The sequence below is a fragment of the Neofelis nebulosa genome, chromosome 14 (genome assembly GCF_028018385.1).
Source record: "Neofelis nebulosa isolate mNeoNeb1 chromosome 14, mNeoNeb1.pri, whole genome shotgun sequence".
In the NCBI taxonomy this organism is placed as follows: Eukaryota; Metazoa; Chordata; class Mammalia; order Carnivora; family Felidae; genus Neofelis; species Neofelis nebulosa.
The window spans coordinates 34,715,155-34,728,242 of NC_080795.1; the positions used below are offsets into that span (position 1 = coordinate 34,715,155).

The following is a 13,088-nucleotide window of genomic DNA, read 5'->3' on the forward strand; positions in this document are numbered from 1 at the left end:
TTTTCTTGAAAATTGTCATTGCAAATTTGAGAAAATATGGTCGGTCAGAGTTTCCAGGAAATTTGAGAATAGTCAAATTTCTGATGCTTTTACTTACAGCATCAACAATGAAATAAACACAGCAATTACTAGTCTCTTTATAAGAAAGTAGGTGTGAGGGAATTGTGGAGAAGGAAATCATAACCACCTGCCATACATGGGTATAATTAAACTGGTAAGCTGTAAAAATAGAAAATTTAATGAGAATGTGTTCAGTGAATATGTTAAAAATATGCTTTGGTAGAAAATCACTAAAGCACTCAAAGTTACTGGAGTTATAGCCACTTTCATTCCATTAAACCATAATGCTGGCAAAAATTGTATTGGATTAAATTTTTTTAAGTGTCTAGAAGCCTGTGAGTCACTCACCTATGATTTCAAATTGTACTGGGCTGGAAGATTTTCAATGGGGTAATCTCTGTCTTTCTGAAAATAACAAGGTAGCACTTTGAAGAAAACAAAGTTCTTATAAGCTGCAAGAGGAGCCTGAGCAGCTATGGTTCCCTGGCAAAGTGTTGAAATACTAAGGTAAATCTAGGTTGAAGTCAGGATGGAAACTACAAATGGATAAAAACCCTGTACCACCTTAGCAATAGGCTAAAGAAGGTGCTACGGTAGAAGGATATCCAAACACAAAGTAGAATAGACAAAGGATCTACTGCTGCATTCTTATGTGGACCTTCATGGAGTCCATTTAACAACCAATCTCCAAATACCCTGGACAGTAGATGTTGGGATGGTGGCAATTTCCAGAATCTACCCCCTCGCTCACATGTGAGAGAATGGATGGGTAGGTAGAGGAGATCCTGAAATACATCAAGCTCCCACTTTCAGTGGCTCGGAATTGGCCAAGTATGACTCTTCAGAATGAAGGTAGCAGGTCTTGACTGCTGTCAATGGGTGGGGCTGTGTTACTCACTGAGACATAATGGCAGAGTAAATGAGAGGGGAACTCACTTTTACGTTTAATATTCACACAAAGCCTTAATTTCTATACATAAAATTCTGATTCTTCCTCATATCAACCTTTGAAGTGGACATGATCAGCTAGTAATAAAAGAGCATTGCATGTGCTAAATCCACAATATATATTTGTTCTTCTACAGACATGCTTTTTTCTTCTTGTTTCATTGCTACACTAGTGTATTCATTTTCCATTACTGTGTAACAAATTAGCATAAATGTAATGACTTAAAACAACATCCATTTATTATCTTTCTGGGCAAGGCTTAGCTGGGTCCTCTGCTCATGTCTCACAAGGCTTCAATCAAAATGTTTGTAGGGCTACACTCCTTTCTGGAGCATGAGATCTTCTTCCAAGCTTATGGGTGTTGTTGGAAGAATTCAATTCCTTGTGGTTGTAGGGCTGAGGTCTCTACTTTCTTCTTGACTCTCAGTTGAGGGCCCATTTCAGCTCTTACAGGTCCACAGATCTTTGCTGGATCACCCTCTCTCAGGCCTTCCCACAGCATGGAAGTTTAAATATTCAAAGCCAGCAAGGGAGAGTCTCTCTTTCTCCTATTGTGCTAAGATGAAGTTTTGTATAATCTAATCAGTGACCTGGATCTCCTATTACCTTTGTCATATTATATTGGTTAGAAATGAATCATTGGTTTTGTCCCCAAAACTCAGGTATCAGGGATAGAGGGGGTGCTTAGGATATGTTAGCCATATTTAGTAACATCATAAGTCTCTGTGACTCAGTCAACATTTGCAGTGGGGCTATATGCTTTATGTAGTCACAAAAGTAGTTCAACTAAAATCTGTTTATTGATGGATAAGTTGTCATGTCTTTCTTTATCTGTAATTGAACCATGAGCAGATCAGTGGGCTGCTTTAGTGATATGATTGAATACATTTTTAAGAGTAGCTACTTTATGCTTTCTAAAATTCTTCACTTTGTCATTCTGCCTGAAATTTGAACAAACAAATAAATTTTGAGTAACCTCCTTTTAAAGAAATGCAAATATGCATGGCAAGATTAAGAAGCTATTGATTGTTGATAACTTGGTAAGATTTGGCTTAATCATATTGATTGCATAACTTCTACTTTAATTCAGCAGTTTTGAGTAAACAATGCTAGATCAGAGGAAGGACAAATGATTTGAAACACTAAAATCATTGGAAAGGGCATGTCTGGGAGATGTCTCCAGAGAGGTTGGGTTTGAGTAACTAAAGGATGCTATGTAATTGGAAAGTGTGTGTGGAGAACAGACTAAGAGAGAAAGATGAGAGAGAAAAAAGGGTTGGGGGACTTTATGTTAAATTTTTTATTTTAAGGCATATTGGATTGAATATACGCTTGTCATGTGTGTTAGGAGTTTGGATTGTAAGCAACGGAAACTGATTCTGGTTAATTTAAACAAACAAACAAACAAACAAACAAACAAACAAACAGGGTAGGGGAGAGAGGGGAAGCCTATGGAAGAATATTGGGTAGCTCCCCAAATAGAAGAACTACTAGATGCTGGAAATGATATGAACTAGACAACCTCTGCATGTCTTCTCCAAATACAACACTGGACTCAATCAGCTACAAGTATTTTGGGAGTTTTTAGGCTCACACTTTAGTTTCAGGGATAAGGAACCAGATTTTTATAGTTTGTTTTTATACCCATCCCTTAGATAACTGCTGAGGGGGCAGTACACTTTTATTGATAGTTCTTACTGAGTTCACATTCAATTGGTAAGGGATAGCATTTCAAAAGAGAAAGTATTTCAGAAGGAGGAGGAAATGCATCATGAATAAATAACATCAAAAGTTATGAACTAAAACATGACTTGGAATTTTAATTTATAAATAAATTTGACTGATTTAATATTTTGCAGCCATTAATTAATGAATTCAACATATACTTTTGAACTTCTATGTATGTTTCTGGCAATGTTCTTGGTATTGGGACCGCAGTGGTGAACACACAATATCTTTACCCTCATGGAAGCTTATATTCTAATGTAAGATAGAGAGAGATAATAAATACATAATGTATTATATCAGTTAGTGATAAATGCTAGGGAGAAAAGCTAATGCAGAATAGGGGGATAGGGCATGATGAAAATGATCAGAAAACTCTTCTCTGAAAGGTGACGTTGATCAGATAATTTCATGAAATGAGAGAGTGAGCCAATCGAATATCTTGGAGAAGTGCATTGCAGACAATGCGAGAGCCCAGGATGGCAACATGTTTTGTAAATTGAAAAAAATACATTAGCAACAAGACCAGTGCTGTGAAAATGCATGATTGAGGGGAAAAGGTGGAAATGAGGCTTTGGATGTTACCAGGAACTGGATCATCACCTAGAGTCCTGTAGGTCATGGTAGATTTTTTATCTAGGTGTGACTGGCAAAAAGGGAGTGATGCATTATGATTTAAATAGTAATAGGTCATGTGTGGAGAGCTGACTGTGGGTGCAGAAGATTTGGGGTAACCTCAGGAGGCTATGTGGAATTGCTCTCAGAGATGACAGTAGCCTGAATTCTACGTATAGAACTTGATTTTATTCAATTTTTTAAGACATGAGCAGATTTCAATTGGTAGTCCTGGAAGCACATCAGATTCTTTGCTCAACTTGACCACTAACAGCTAATATCCTGGACAAATGATCTAACACTCTCACATGTTTGTATTTGATTGCACTGCCTGTAACACCACCAGCTTTTAAAATGCAATTATGGATTGCTTTGGTAAAAATAATTGGTTTCTTTATAAATGACTAATTTCTGGAAAGAAAAGTGACATACATGTATATTTGTGGGGGTCGTGGAAAGGGTAAGAGAAGAGACAAACTTATAAATGAGCTGTGAAAAGCAGTTTAAGATCCTCTGAGAATACTTGGCCCAATTGTTTTTTTCTCCTACTTTCTCCAATTAAAGATGTTTCCTCTGAGAGAATGAGGCGTCTGAAGATCATTATGTTTCAGTGGAGCAGTGATGCAAAGCCCTTCTCAGGAATGACTCAGAGGAATTGCTCCCTGGAAGGACATGAGGATTTTTGCTTTTTAGATTCAGGCTGCTTGAAATCCAAATGCAATATGGTTTTTACACTGTTGTTTTTCAAAGAAATGGCATATAAGATGAGGAATTACAATCTCAAACTATATTTTAAGGCTGTATGCTGATGAGAGAAAAATCATGTGTGGGTTTAATTCTGTTAAAAATACAGAGTTTTGATGAAAACTGACTGGGGAGGGGGGACTTACCTGTAGGAAAGAAAGTGTTTATTTCAAGCCAAAAGGGAACATAGGTTAATTAAAGAATGGTGTGGGGTGCCTAGGTGGCTCAGTCAGTTAAGCGTCTGACTTCCGATTTTGGATCAGGTCCTGATCTCATAGTTCATGGGATCGAGCCCCGCATCCAGCTCTGTGCTGATGATGAGGAGCCTGCTTGGGATTTTCTCTCTTCCTCTCTCTCTCTGCCTCTTTCTCTCTCTTTCAGAATAAATAAACTTAAAAAAGATTTTAAAAAAGAAAAAATAAAGAATGGTCAGAATATTACAAGTAATTTCAATTTTTGACAGAAAACAGTGATCATGTATGATATAAGACAGGAACTAAATGAAGAGAGTTAATTTGTGTTTAGGAGATGAATTAGCAAAAGATAGAAAGAAATTAAAGATTCCTTGGCAGTAGGTTGATATTATAGAAGAGTAAGGCACTGAATCTTGGTCTGTCTATAATAGTAAGAGTCAAAGTGACATTTGGGATGCACATATTGTGAAATGCCTGGACTCTGGAGTCTCAGAGACCTGGGTTCTAAACTGGACTCCTCTAATAACTGGTTGTGTGATCTTGGGCGAACTTCTACCTCTTGATACACAATTTACTAATCTATAAAATGGGCACAATTAGATGAAGGAGTGAACTTGGGATGTGCATTGGGTGATGTCTGGAATTGTTGAATCACTATATTGCACACCTGAAACTAATACAACACTGTATGTTAACTATACTGGGGTTAAAATGAAATTAAATTAAAAAATCAAATGGACACAATTATTAACCTTATAGGGTCATTGTTGTGAAACCTGAATACAGTTAAAAATGTAAAGCTCCATGTATATTACTTAGTCTATAATACACGGTACATTGTACAATTCCATCTTCCCTTTGCCAAAGAATCTTGCATATCTTGATAGGTTTTTATACAAAAGAGTTTGCTATGTGCTTGCTACATTTGAAGTATAAAAGGATTCCTGTATCTCAGAATAAGTGTGTCCCTTTTTTATTTCTTCAAGAAAGAATATGCAAATTTCTCTTATAGTTTATGAATAAATAATGTCTATTAATTATTTATGATATATGACATTAGTTTACAAAGTTTCCAGTAATATTTTCATACTAAAGTTTCATAAATGACTATTTCATCCCAAATTAACTAGGATTTTTAAAAATTTTATTTTTATACTGTTCTTTTGTTTGGAATAAGCAAACTGTATTTTACAATACACCATATTGTATTTCTATTACAATGCTTCTTGTGAAAATTATTTTTTTCACTGTGCAGATGCCTTAGTTAATTTGGGTTGCTGTAACAGAAATATCATAGACTGGGTGGCTTTAAACAACAAAAATTTATTTCTCACAATTCTGAAGGCTGGGAAGTCTAAGTCAAGGCAGATTGTATCTGGTGAGGGCCTTCTTGGTTCACAGATGGCTGTCTTGCAGTGTCCTCACATGAAGGAACGGGAGAGAACTCTTTGGGGTCTCTTTATAAGGGCACTAAATTTGGTATTCTGAGACTCAATTTCCATGTGTGGAGTTGTGGGGGTTCCCCATACCAACCAGCAGGGTGTTCGAGAATTCAACTCAATTCTAACACTACCTGGAGATAGCATCAGATTCCACAGATGAAGAGTTCACTACTACAAGACATCACCTCTCCTCCTACCCCTTACCCCCATGCTTGTGACAAGCCCAGGCTATAAATCACAGGTTTCTATTTCCCCCTTTTTGTGTTTGATTAATTTGGTCAGTAGCTCACATAACTCAGAGAAACATTTTATTTCTTTGATCACTTGTTTATTATGGGTGGGGGATGGACTAAATGGGTGATGGGAATTAAGTGGGCACTTATGATTAGCATGGGGTTTATATGTAAGTGATGCATCACCAAATACTCCTCAGTATTACACTATATGTTAACTAACTAGAATTTAAATTAAACTTGAAACAAAACAAACAAACAAGAGGATATAACTGAGGAACAGTCAGATAAAAGAGATGCATAGGACAAGGTATGTGGGAAGGGGCATGAAGCTTCCATGCCGTCTCAGGGTGTGCCAAATCTCCCAAATCGCCTCTTGTTTACCAACTTGGAAGCTTTCCAAACCCTGTCCTTTTTGGTTTTTATGGAGGCTTCATTACAAAGTCACAATTGATTAAATCATTGGCCAGTGGTGATTGATTCTGTCTTCAGGCCCCCTCCCCTCCAGGGAGCTGGGAAGGGTTGGGAGTGAGGGGGGATTGAAAGCTCCAACACTTCAATCACATGGTTGGTTCCTTTGGTAACCAGCCCATATGCTCAGGTGGGGTGCAAAAGTTACTTCATTAACAAGACACCTTTGTCAATCTTAACACTAAGGAAATTCCAAGGGTTTGGGAGCTGTGAGCTCGGAACTGTGGAGAAAGATCAAATATGTGTGAGAAATATATATTTGGCCATTTGAATGATCAAATGAATGACCAAATATATATTTCTTATAAATCACAATATCACAGACACTAATCCTATTCATGACGACTCCATTCTTAATCACCTAATCATTTCCCAAAGGCTCTACATCTTTACACTATAATAATGAGGCTTAGGATTTTAGCATGCAAATTTTGAGAGGACACAAACATTAAGTCCATAATATGATGTATATAATTTCAACATAGATGTGAATGTTAAAGCTAAGACTTCTTGTCTTGGGTGGCTATTCATTTTTGCATTTCAAGTTAGAATATTTTTTTCATGGAAATATTTTACTAAATATTTGTTATAAATACTTATTAGATTTATAAGTGCAATAGAAAGCAGACATCGTGCACTGAGAGATCAGAATGGAATGACTCTAATGGGGATTTTTTATCATGTGTTGTATTATAATAAGACAATAGAATATGAAAAATATTTCTTATAACAACTGTTTAGTGAAATTACCACAAAAATGCAAGTTTTTGTTAAAAATTTTATGTATGCCCTTACAAAGGACATTAGTTGTCTTTCTACTGTAATTATTCTCACAGACAATGTCATCATGAAGTTACTTCTAACTTTGTCAAACAAAGTATCTTAATTTCTTCTGTATAATAAAATTGTGCATTATATATGGGCAGGATGCTTTTGTACTCTGGGAGTTGTTATCTAATGGCATGAAAAAACCATTTTGGAGAGACTTAGGAAATCAAGTCTAGACCCAAGTAATGCTATATCTAGAAACTCTTGGAAAGATTTGGCTGTTTCTAGTAGAGTGTAGGCCTGCATGGTCACTGTTGTTTAACTGTCAAATCCTGGGTCTAATTGCAGAGAGATAGTAAACTATTTGGTGGTCTTTAAAAGCTTGGAACAGAATTCCTTATTTGTTTCTCTTTCTGTTTAATCTATTAAACATTTATTCTTGCAGAAAGTGGTTTAATTGGTTTCTTAATATTCAGGGTTGACATGATATGCTTGTGGCTTGTGCATGCCTTGATTTGGCTAAAGAGAGTGTGGTAAGTAATCTATAATGTGTTTGCAACATTCTTTTATGGTCCTCAGTGGGTTTGTAACTCTACTTTCTATCTCATGATCTCCGTGGAGTTTAGTTTCAAAATGAGCCACTACATTGGGCTTGCTGTACAGCAAGTTATTCCATCAGCATATGGGTCAATGCTCTTTCTTCTGCATTAGATCCTTGTCATCAAGCCAGACCTGAAAACTATATTGGCTAGAATTCTTCTTTGAAGCATTTATTCTCTATGTATTTAATGATAATTATTATGGCTAAAATTTTCAAATATCATTCTCACCCTTTGCTATTTGATATTACAAACATTTAATAATTTTACAGTTCCTATTTTTTTGCATTTATAATTCTTTTTTTTTTTTTTTTTTTTTTTTTTTTTATTTATTTTTGGGACAGAGGGAGACAGAGCATGAACGGGGGAGGGGCAGAGAGAGAGGGAGACACAGAGTCGGAAACAGGCTCCAGGCTCCGAGCCATCGGCCCAGAGCCTGACGCGGGGCTCAAACTCACGGACCGCGAGATCGTGACCTGGCTGAAGTCGGACGCTTAACCGACTGCGCCACCCAGGCGCCCCTATAATTCTTATTTGAAAGCAATAGAAACTGATTTTTCAGCTAAGAGCAATTATTAGATTTCTGGTTATTTAGAATAATTTCCTTGAAATGGAATAACTGGTAGGTAAAAGAAGACAGATAATATTAAAGGCACTTGATATTTTTAGCTACATTTATTTTTGGAAAGGGTAAACTAATTAATATTGTCCCTAGCAGTGAACATTAGCTTTAAAAAATTCAATTTCATAGAACAACAGTAAAAGATATCACATAATTATTTTAATTTTCATTTCTTTGCTTCCTTCTTGAGCTAAATTTTTCTTTATTTATTGACTATTTGTATTCATTCATTTATTGACTATTTGTATTTATTTGTGTTGATGTGAGCTATATGATCATAGCCTTTATCCATGTTTTCTATTGTGCTTTAATTATGTATTGTTGATCTAAAAAGCTTTATATGTATTATGGCTATAATATGGAGATAGTACCATTTATGCAGTGGAGAATAAATCTTCACAAGAAGATTTTGCCCAAAATATATACGTTCCAATATATATTTCCAGGTCATGCTAGATTTTGACAAGTACCTAATGAAGAAGGAAAAAATATGTATATATTTTTGTACAGATATGTATAAATGTGTATAGATAACATATACAGCACATTTTAGTAACCTCTTTACTGGGGCATAATTTACATATAATAAAATGCATATTTTAAAGTTTACTATTTGAAATGTCTTGACACATGTATACATTATGAAAGCATCACCACAATCAAGATCATGAACATATCCATCATTCCCAAGAATTTCCTTGTGTACTTCCCTATTTCTTTCTTCTTCCCACCCCCTTTCTTATATCTCACCCCCTGTCTCCAAGCAAACACTTAAACTGCTTTTGGTCACTATAGATGAGTTTACATTTTCTAGAATTGTGTATAAATGGAATTATACAGTATATACTATTTTTTAGTCTGGCTTTTTCACTTAGCACAGTTATTTGGAGATTCATCCATGTTGTGTTTTGTATCAATAATTCATTCTTCTTTTCCCCATGTATAGTAATGCACTATATTAACACACCACAGTTTATCTATCTATCCATCAATTTATGGACATTAGGATTGTTTCTGGTTTTAGGCTATTACACAAAGCTGTTATAAACATTCATATCCAAGTCTTAACATGGGTGTTTGCCTTCACTTCTTTTAAGGAAACACCTGGAAGTAGAACATCTTGATCATATGGCTAATGCATGTTGAACTTTTTAAGAAATTGCCAAACTGTTTTCCAAATTTCTTGCACCACTAGACATTCTCACCATTAGTTTATGAGAGTTCTAGTTCCTCTACATTCTTGCCAAATCTTGCCAAACCTTTCCTAGGTGCAGCATCAAAAGCATGATTCATAAAAGAAAACTGAATAAGTTAAATTTCATAAAAATTAAGTATTTCTGCTTTTTGCGACACTCTGTTAAGAGAATGAAAATATAAGCCAGAGACTGGGAATGTATTTCCAAAGCATGTATCTAATAAAGGACTTTACATAAAATATAAAGAAACCTCAATATTTTTGCAATTGTTTTCCCATTTTCTTTTAAAGTGTGCAAAATATTTGCATAAATATTTCACCAAAGAATATATATTAAGCACAAGTATGTACATGAAAATACCAACATCATTATTCATTAGAGAAGTGCAAATTAAAATCATGATATATCACTACACATTTATTAGAATGGCTAAAATGTTAAAGAATGTCTTCTGTATAAATTTAAGTTGTATAGCCTAATGACTTGACTTACATGTGTTCTATAAGGATTACCACAATAAATTTAGCTAGCATCCATTATCTCAAATAGAATAAAAATGACTTTTTCTTTGTTTCAGGAAGTTTTAGGATCTGATATCTTAGCCACTTTAATATCATTGTATTTTCTAACCAAATATTATAAGTATATGTGAAAGCTATTTAACTAGGTGTATATATATGTTTATGACTGGCTGCCTTACTGAACTCTTATTAATTCCAATAGATTTTGAATTGAGTTTCTTTTAATTACTTGTGTCATGAAACTATCCAGGAATAATGATAATTTATCTTCTTTTAAAGAGATATATTTTGTTTTCATTTATCTTAATGCATTAAAAATAGCATTAAAATAGTATTAAATAAATAATTGTGTGAACAGTGACCACCTTTTTAGTGTATTTTGTTTTAATGGTATGCCTCAAATGTTTCACCATAATACTATGTGATATTGGCTCTTGGTTGAAGGGAAAAAAACAACTTTTAGAGTAAATCATTCCTGTCAAGAAGTATTGAGTTGAAAACCCAGCTTGCAACTTGCTAGATATGTGATCATAAATAATTTATCTAACCTATGTTTATTTTTAAGGAGGTGGTAAATATATCTAGTTCCATGATTTTTAAGAAGCTTAAAGAGCTAGTGTATATGAAATGCATAAATGTATAATGTTTTGCACATAGTAGGTAAGATACACACACATGCACATGCACTCACACAAACACACTCATACACACGTCTTCATTCTTTTCCACTCTGCTCTTTGTGCCAGCGGGATGAACTTTATAAATTGTGTCAGCCACTGTTTCTGAATCTTTTCTGGTTGTATTTAGTACAATAGGAGACACTAGAAGGTGACAATGGATGGAAGCAGACTGAGTGAGGTCAGTTATTCCTTTGGATCTTTTCTTTCCAAATAGACTAGGTTGTCGGTTTCCTTCTACCGCAGTAGAACTGCCCTTCTACAACTACAGCCCTTTCAAGATATCAAGGATCCCTCCTTTCCCTAGGGCCATCAGGCCTATTATAGTAACAACTTCCTGCTGTACCTGTCCTTGGTTCCAGCTACTTATCCTTCACTCTCCTGTAGATTTCCCTCAACCCTGTCTATATTTCTGTAAATAATCCCTTTATTAAAATCCTCTTAATGATTTCTTCTGAGTGTGTAATCTCCTTCCTTTTTGATGCAATGTGTATGTTGTTCTATGTAAACACATATAACATTTCCAAACTCCCCAGAGTGCTATACCAGATCCTTACTATTTGGCCCCCTTGTCTTCTATATTGTGCTCTAAACCCCACCTATGCCAAATCATCTGTAGTTCTCTTACTGGGCTGCTGTTTCATGCGCTTGTGCTGATGCTCTTCCCCTTTTTTTGTACCTCTCTCTCCCCATTCACTTTTCAACTTTCTCTGTGAAGCCTTTTCTGATACACCAAGTAAAAGTCTACAATTATCTATTTGAGCCTCTATCGGTAGACATCTATATAAATTATTATCTTAGTACCAGAATAGGTTTATTTGCATGGCCAAATGTTATACTTTCATTATTAAACTATAATCTCCCTAAAGGGTGGGGACTTGTCTCCTCATCATTGTTCAGTCCATGTCTAGCGTGTAGTTTCTAGCATACAGTAGGTACTGAAGAAATGTTTACAGAATAAATTACCCAGTTATTATTATTAGGAGTTAATTAATATAGTCTATGTTAGACTTGAAATGTTGTGGAAAAGGTTGTAAGCTACGTGATTCAGAAGTTATGTTTACTCACTGAGTGAGTGAGCTGTCCAGCCCAATTTGTTGGCCTCTCTGGCATGCAATATGACTGGGGTGGGGGTGGAGAATGTTTTATGCCACACTCATTTTATACATTTCTGTACTTCATTAAGAATGGAGTGAAAATAGGTCTTAAGTGTTTTCACTGCCCTCACATGCTTTTCTTTCTGAGTTGACATTTTGTTTTATAATACTAGGTGAATTTCCATGTGGCTTAAATAGACAGAGATTTACTCTTTTTCTTGATAGAATTGGGGCAGATGGTGGAAGTTTGAGGAAACTGTAATTATTCATTTTTTTAAAGAGTGGTAATCTTCTAATTTCTGGTAGTTATCTGATACCATGGGTTTTTTTTTTTTCCAGAGGCCACCTAGAACATAGTAGGAAATTAATAAATATGCATTGACTATTGCACAAGTAAGGTTTCAACATTCTGTTTTTGTTTGTTTGTTTTGTTTTTACAGTGGAAAGTATACTCCAAATAATTATTAGGAGGAAGGGAAATATTTTGTCTTGTAACTCTAATTTTAAACATTCAAAGGTATAATTGGACTATTTTATTTTATTTTTTTTAATTTTTAAAAAAATTTTTTAACGTTTATTTTTGAGACAGAGAGAGACAGAGCATGAACGGGGGAGGGTCAGAGAGAGAGAGGGAGACACAGAATCGGAAACAGGCTCCAGGCTCTGAGCTGTCAGCACAGAGCCCGACATGGGGCTTGAACTCACGAACCACGAGATCATGACCTGAGCCGAAGTTGGATGCTTAACCGACTGAGCCACCCAGGCGCCCCTGGATTTTTTATTTTATAAAAGAGGAAATAATAGTGACCAAAACACAATATTCAATCTCATCAGTTATTAGGGAAATATAAATTATATTTATATAATGAAATACCAGTACATGCCCACCAGATAAAAAAAATTAAAAAGTGGAAAAATACAGTATTTTGGCAAGAATGTGGCATTATTATGTACTGATTTTGAGAGTACAAATATTGCACATATATGTACCAAGAGGCATTTATAAGGTTATTCACAATAACATTTTTCTTGGTAGAAATGTTGTAAACCTTCTAAGTGTCCAGTAACAGTAGAATGGATATAAATGGTAGCATAACCACATAATGGAACAAAATATTATAGTGACTGAATGGACATTCATTACCATTAATCTGATTTACAGAAAGCCAGTCTCC

The 13,088-nt window shown here is 35.2% G+C and overlaps 1 protein-coding gene across 3 annotated transcripts in view; it reads left to right on the forward strand.

Moving 5' to 3' along the window:
* The window catches only part of CNBD1 (cyclic nucleotide binding domain containing 1), a 458,767-nt gene that overhangs the window by 55,451 nt on the left and 390,228 nt on the right, over positions 1–13,088 (forward strand). The window lies entirely within an intron of this gene.